The sequence below is a fragment of the Boleophthalmus pectinirostris genome, unplaced genomic scaffold (assembly GCF_026225935.1).
Source record: "Boleophthalmus pectinirostris isolate CB_2022bp ecotype Guang Dong unplaced genomic scaffold, ASM2622593v1 HiC_scaffold_21, whole genome shotgun sequence".
NCBI lineage: Eukaryota > Metazoa > Chordata > Actinopteri > Gobiiformes > Gobiidae > Boleophthalmus > Boleophthalmus pectinirostris.
In genome coordinates, this window is record NW_026571175.1 from 17,254,751 (window position 1) to 17,261,732 (window position 6,982).

Here is a 6,982-nt window from a genome sequence, read left to right on the forward strand (position 1 = left end):
GCCATCGCCCCTCTGACCACCACCATCACTCACACACACACACCACTTTCCTACTAGACAATGTGGGTGAAGTGTCTTGCCTAAGGACTAGAGCCCGGCCGATATATCGGTTGGCCGATATTATCAGCCGATATGGACACCTGGAGACATATCGGCTATCGGCCGATATGCTTGCTGATAGCGGCCGATATTTCACGTGGGCATGTGATACGTCCTCATAAATCTTAGACTCTCTACATTACATTTCTACATTTAATCCAATTTACAGACAGATAAATGTCCTATAAGGTGGCTCCACATCAGTATTTATCTACGGAGTCATTTGTCTGTGTGTGTCTGTACTGTCCCTGAACACACCCCCAGAGTCGCTTCACTCACGTGCATTTGTTTACACTCGCAGAAACAGATCCAAACACTGAAATTATATTCTTTTTACGGACAATTGGTTTGAGTTTGGATTAAAAGGACATTTATTAGTGCAGATTTGTGATGTGAGGAGGAGCCTGTATGAGCGGTGAGTGTTGGAAATATGTCGAATTTGAAGCTAGTTTTGGCTATTTGTGATTAGCTGTTAGCTGCTGTAGCTCCCGCACATAAACAGGCTGTTTTCTATTGGTCTATTGTAAAGGGACTATACTGGCTGTATATTTGTTACTGGACCTGCATTGATATGTAAATGAGCTGTGAATAGAGGTGTAAATGATGACATTTGTGCATATAATTAATTACCCCCGCGTGCACGCATTTAGGGCTAAAGGCTAGCGGTAGTTTCTTGACTAGCTTGTAGTGATGAGTCGGTTGTGAATGAAGAGGCTCTTAGATCCGGCTCTTTGAAGCGAACAACGGGAGCCGGCTCCTTATTGAGAGCCGTGTTTTCTCTTTCTCTCACTTTTTTCTCTTCACGTCACATGCAGACTCGTGGTAGCAGACAGCTGCAGCGGCTGAAAATGAAAACTTTCAGAAATATGCGTGTGCATAGGATAGAAAAAACGTGCATATTTGGCTGTAGTTCAGCATAAAATAAATAAACCAGGACTAATCTTGGGCTCCAGAGACGGAGAGAGATAGAGACCGAGTCCCGACACTCAGTCCTGGTTCAGTTTTTGTTTAGTCCTGTTTTACACATGGTTTATATCTGTTTTAGTCCTGGTTTAGTCCTTTTTCAGTCCTGCTTTAGACCTGCTTGCAACAAAACTGAACTGGAATACCCACCACTAGCTGCTAGAATGTGATGCAAAAATACCATTAGGCTGACCTACTGCCTGTAAATATGATGTAAAGAGGCAGAATAACAATAAATATTGCCTAAATAAACCCAATTTAAAACCCACCAGAGCCAAACCTAAGTTTTTTAAACAATTCAACATTTACAGTGAATTTTTACATCACTAAATATATCTGTGATTATATTGGCTATCGGCAGCTCCAACTCTCATTATATCGGTTTCATATCGGCCACAACAAAATCCATATCGGTCGGGCTCTACTAAGGACACGACTGGCCACTGGCGCCCCACTCTGGCACCTGGAATTCCTAGTGGTCTCCCATCCAAGTACTACCCAGGCCCAGCCTGCTTAGCTTCTGAGATCTGATGGGATCAGGCTTTGACAAGCTGGTATGGCCACATTTGGAATACACTAGATGGTTTGCAAGAACCCCAGAAGTTGTAGTGCGCACCGGCCCATCAGCGAAGAGCTGTGAAGCCATGATGACAAACTCAAGGGCCTGTCTGTGTCCCTTTTGTGGTACAGCACAACAGTAAACAAAGCCATCGAGATGGATGTAGACAAACCCATACATTTTGTGTTGGCAAGAATTCCCAAGATCGAGGATTTAAAGCCAGAACAAAGAGAATGTTTGGTGAATATTATGAAGGGGAAAGACGTTATTGCCACGACCAAATAGTGACTGGTTAAATAAAAAAAAGTACCCACCTACCATCGAGTGAATTAATCCTAATGCTGTGAGGTCAGACAGTTTCCACAAAGTGAAACTGGCTGTTGAATTTATATTATTATTATTATATTTATTTGTATTGGTATTATAGGGTCCAGTATAAAGAACCATTGGACTACCCCCCAAGCATGACCTAAAATGCCACATGTAAAATTCCATTCAGAAATGTATTCTGTTGTATTGTTGCTTTGCACATCTTCTGCCATAAGGCCACCATGATTGAATGTATTCCATAACTCAGTGGATGGGTCAGTCACTCTGCAGGCTGATGTGTCAGGGGAAATTCACGTTGAAGAGTTCACGCCAAGGTAAATCCTCCATGACTGAGGGACAGATGATGTTTTATTCAGAGCCCCAGATGACATTTAGGAAGCACAAGGAAGTGCCCAGGTATGGAGCATCAAAAATGCAGTAATGGATCCTAATAGAACTGTGCAGAATATCCATACTGTCAATTGCTGCTTGTCAATTCAGTTTGAGACCTGAGACCACAGAAGGGATACTGTAGAGGGAATGAGTCAGTGCCTAAAAGATCTTTGTCCTTGGCCGAAGAGATGAAAGCGAACAAAGGGAAGTAAAGAATGAGAAAGTAGCTCAAAAGGTGAATCCCACAGGTGTTCTTCCTGTCTGACCTCAACAAAATGAAAGAAAATGGGCTAAACTGGTGCCTGTTAGAAACTCAAGTCAGAAACACGCAGTGCAGAAAGAAAAGGAGGTTAAGACCCCAGGTGGAATTAGAGGCAGTGTTCCCCTGACTGGGGCTTTGGAGGAAACGCATTCACACCAGGGAGCGTCTGGTAAAACTGGATCATGATCTTTGAGTCTCAGCTGCATTTAAGGTTTCATATTTTTAATGCAAGTTGCAGTGTTGTTAAATCATTTACATTTTTATCATTTGACTGAAAGACAATTTTGCTTTCCTTTTTTATTGCAATGAAATTCACAAACTGTATTGTTTTCAACTTTTTAATGTAATCACTGTAAAACTATTATGCGTTTGTGCGATGGCAGTAGCATGTGTTTTTCTCTGTCCAAAGGTTTGGGGGTTGAAATCCTGCATGTTATTGGGCCCCTTGATTCAATATTCTGACATTTCACTTTTTGTGACAGGTTTCTCTTTTGATGACAATGGGATAGTGTATTTGAAATACTTCAGTATAGTGCAAATAAAAAGCTATAGAATATAAAGAATATAAACATTTCTTGGCCACATGTTAGTGCATTTTGCTAATTACATGGTGACGTAAAACGATTACAGTTGTCAGCAGTCATTCACTATATTGACTCATTCCATAACCTTCTTTGCCTGTAATAAAAAGTAAGAAAACACAAGTGTAACTTGGACATGATCTTTCATTCAGGCCTGCGGCGGCGCTTAATGCTCTTCAGCTCCTGAGTTCTTTCAAATGATTATGTTTCTGCTCTCGACCCACTGCAGGACTTTTCTCTCTCAACAATATGGCCATGGGTGAATACTAAGTTGCATAGTGGCACAATCACAATGGCATTTTTATTTATTTTTTTTGTCATTGTTGTTGTGTCATAGCCTGAAACAAATAGAGATCATATTATATAAATGTAGTATTTGCCCTGTATGACAGCTATAATGCACAAACTAGTATTACAAAAAAAAAATCTAATAGATGAGATAAGATATTGATTTTGAGTTCTTCAAATTCACAATTTAACTGTGTGACAAACCTTCAAAACTGGTAGTTAAGTAAAATCATTCACTGTGAAGCCTGTTGAATAATGAGCTCCTTTGCCCCTTCTTTTGTCCAGTGGACTGGATACAGCCAACAGTTTTACAGCTTTACAGAAGAGTTTGTCAATCCGACTGATGTCCCTGTCCCTTTTGTCCCTGACCATACCACAGGGTGCTGGCCACCAGACACTGGTCTTTCATTGAGTGGAGCAAATTTCTAGAGATATTCTACCAGGGTCTACTCATGCTCTTCTTGTACACAGCATTAACTGTTGTATTTCCAGTCAAGCCACCAGTTTCTTGGTCTTGTCCACATTTGGGAGAAGATGGTTTACTTGGAACTCCCTGGCATAATTTATAATCTGTCCTATTCACTTATGGTTTTAGTATGGTATCTAATTTTTCAACACACAGCTCCAAGCCATTCTCAAATATGCTGTACTATGGCTTACAATATGTGAACCTACCAAAGCTGTCTAATTCGGGCATTTATCCATTATCCAGGAAATAACCATTTTATATTTACATTTTTGTCAAATGGGGCAATTGCACATATTTTGCACAACCTCCATAAAATGCAGTAATCTTTGTGATGTAAAGATTATATTGTGTTTGGAGCTTTTAAAAGCAGAACAAATGTTGTGGATAAGGCAAATCATTTTTGCTTGTGCTTCAAAAACCAAATGGACTCAATTGATGTTGGCTGTCATCACGGATGGATTTCAAGCCCATAAGCCTATATTTGGTGAGCTATCTTCTGATCATTATCATCTTATGATTCCCCATCACAGTGCTTTATGTTTGTCTGTATGCACACAGGGAGACACAAACAGAATGACCAAGTAGAAGAGTTTGTGTCTGTGCATGAGATTGCATTACAGGAGGGTAAAAAGATATGCCACGTGAAGAATAATGGTCTGGCATGTGTGAAAATGAACACAGTGATTGGGATTAATGACCTTATAGGACTCTAAAGTGGGCATAATGGGCTGGAAAAGGAATATTTGAGATAAAGCCGCGGCAATGGTAATGGAACAAACTGCTGGAGTCAGGGACCAATGTTGGGAGATATTGACGCACGCTTTAAACCTGATGAATTTCATTTCTGCACACCTCAGGGTGTTCAAGCTATTGATATTTGAAGACACAGTTCTGAATTTAGCAAAAATTATCTACTTATTTGGTGTGCTTCTTTGTTATCTGCAGGTTTTAAACAGATTGGCCACATACTTTTGCCAAAGTCCAAACTCCCAAGAATGTATTTATTTATGTATTTATTTATTTATTGGATCCCCATTAGTCTTTAATGAGGTAAAGTTTCACACATTGGTTCATGCAATTCTGTTCGATATTATACTACTTCATAAACATTAACTATAGTATATCCAATAAATTGCTATGAATAAATAGTGACTAAATATAATTAAGAAAAAATATTGGAAAATTGTACTTAACGTGTTCCAAAGCACTATTGCTGTGTACAGAACAATTCTTTTTAGGGCATTAGTCCTGGGTAGTGGAAGTATTAAATGGCCCTGTGAAGCTTGTCTTGTGTTAAAACCATGCCAATCACTAGAGGGCAGTAGCTGTGCAAACAGGCTCAGTGGCCTTTGTAAAGTACACACATCTTTACAAAACAAAATAAGGCTACAAGTAAATCTGTCCTCAACAGTAAACCAGGATAACCTCTCATGCACTATGCTTATGCTGGTCCTAAATGGGCAACGCAGAGCCAGATGAGCCGCCCTATTCTGGATTAGTTGAAGTCTGGCAAGATCCTTTTTTGATGCACTTGACCAGATAACAGAGCAGTAGTTCGAAAAGGGTAAAAAAAAATATGCACAATGTCTAATACTAATTGGGATACTAATTTTTAGCAACAGTGTTTTTAATAATGGTTGCAAAAGGATGAAAACTTAAGTTGTGGTATAAAACCGAGCCTGTGTATAAAAAAAAAAAAAAAAACTTGCATTAATTTAAAAGAAAATGCCTTATCTCCCCTTTTAGCCATTTGAGATTTTGGCACAGCCAGCAAAGTTCCTCCACTGGACCTCAGCGCTGGAGATGTATTGCATGGGTGTAGGAGGTCACTCAGATACCTAGGTGCCAGTCCATTTATGCATTTAAGTTAAAGGTAAAATCAGCTGAAGGTGAAAAGCACATGAAGAGGAAGTGAAGGGTCACTGGGCCTGTGGAGGGGCCATGGGGGGTTACCTATTCAGAGTGGGCAGTATGTGCCCAAAGAGTGAGGTGGCTGCAATGACAAAAAGTCAAGTAAAGTTTAAAGGGGAGGAAATGAACCAAGGAGAGTTTTGGGCAAACATGTGCTGTGCCCAGCTGCTGTGGCGGTGCCTGCTTGTGATGCTGCAGGCTTTTGGACCTGGTTATGGCCACTGTGCTCCAAAGGCAGTCAAGAGAGCGGCAGGAGCTGAGGAAACAAGGGCAAAGTTCATGAAGAAAGAGGAAAAAGTATGGCATATAAGCTACAAGGGCATCAGTATAGCCATAGGGGTATAGATACAAAGAAAAACACCACAGGACACTAGAGTAGAGAGAGATTTTGCCTTTATTTTATTTTTTCACTTTTTTTTTTATTGAATTCAGTAAAGCAAATAATTTAACATCCTATGAATGGTAGTGACAATTAAATAACCCTATCTGGATACTAGTTTAGTGCTGGGGTACCTGACTTTTTTTTTTTTTTTTTTTACAAAAAAGGGTTTTCTCTCAAAGACTATATTGTAAAAGCACTTCTTTGTGTATATTTGTATTTCTTGTTTACTCATAAGTAAGCGCCAAAAGCAGCACCACCCCATTTTCTATTTGCTGTCTTAAAAAAAGCTGATCTAAAGCTGAAATTCACGTCTGAAAATGAATGCATGTGGATATTTACAATGTGCCAAAGGGTTCATGAGGACTAGGGACAAGATAGATTTAAATACTTCCTTCTTCCACAGTGTGAAAATCAAGTACCCAGCTTTAATTCTGCATGTTTTGTCTGTGCCCTGTGCTGCTACGCTGTAATGCTACTCTTTAAGGCTCATACACCAAAAAGGTCCATTGATGTCCTGCTTGAAGAAAAAGACTGCTTGTAATTCATTGTTTGCAATTGATGATAGACAAAATACCTTGCCCTATATGATCCATATAACCTCTTCTCATGTGCTCTATATAACCATGTGCTAAATCCACACATATCTTCCTCAGTGACATGGGCTAATAGTCCCTGATAACGTTTACTCTTTGACGTGCCTCAGTATAGTATGGGTCTATGGGGAGCAGGTGCATGAATTTATGAGGCCAGGCTAGTGAGTGGTAAA

The 6,982-nt window shown here is 39.9% G+C and overlaps 1 pseudogene; it reads right to left on the reverse strand.

Annotated features, from left to right (window-relative positions):
* Window positions 1–1,513: 1,513 nt before the first annotated feature.
* Window positions 1,514–1,630, reverse strand: LOC129410170 (5S ribosomal RNA; annotated as a pseudogene).
* Between the last annotated feature and the right edge of the window lie 5,352 nt (window positions 1,631–6,982).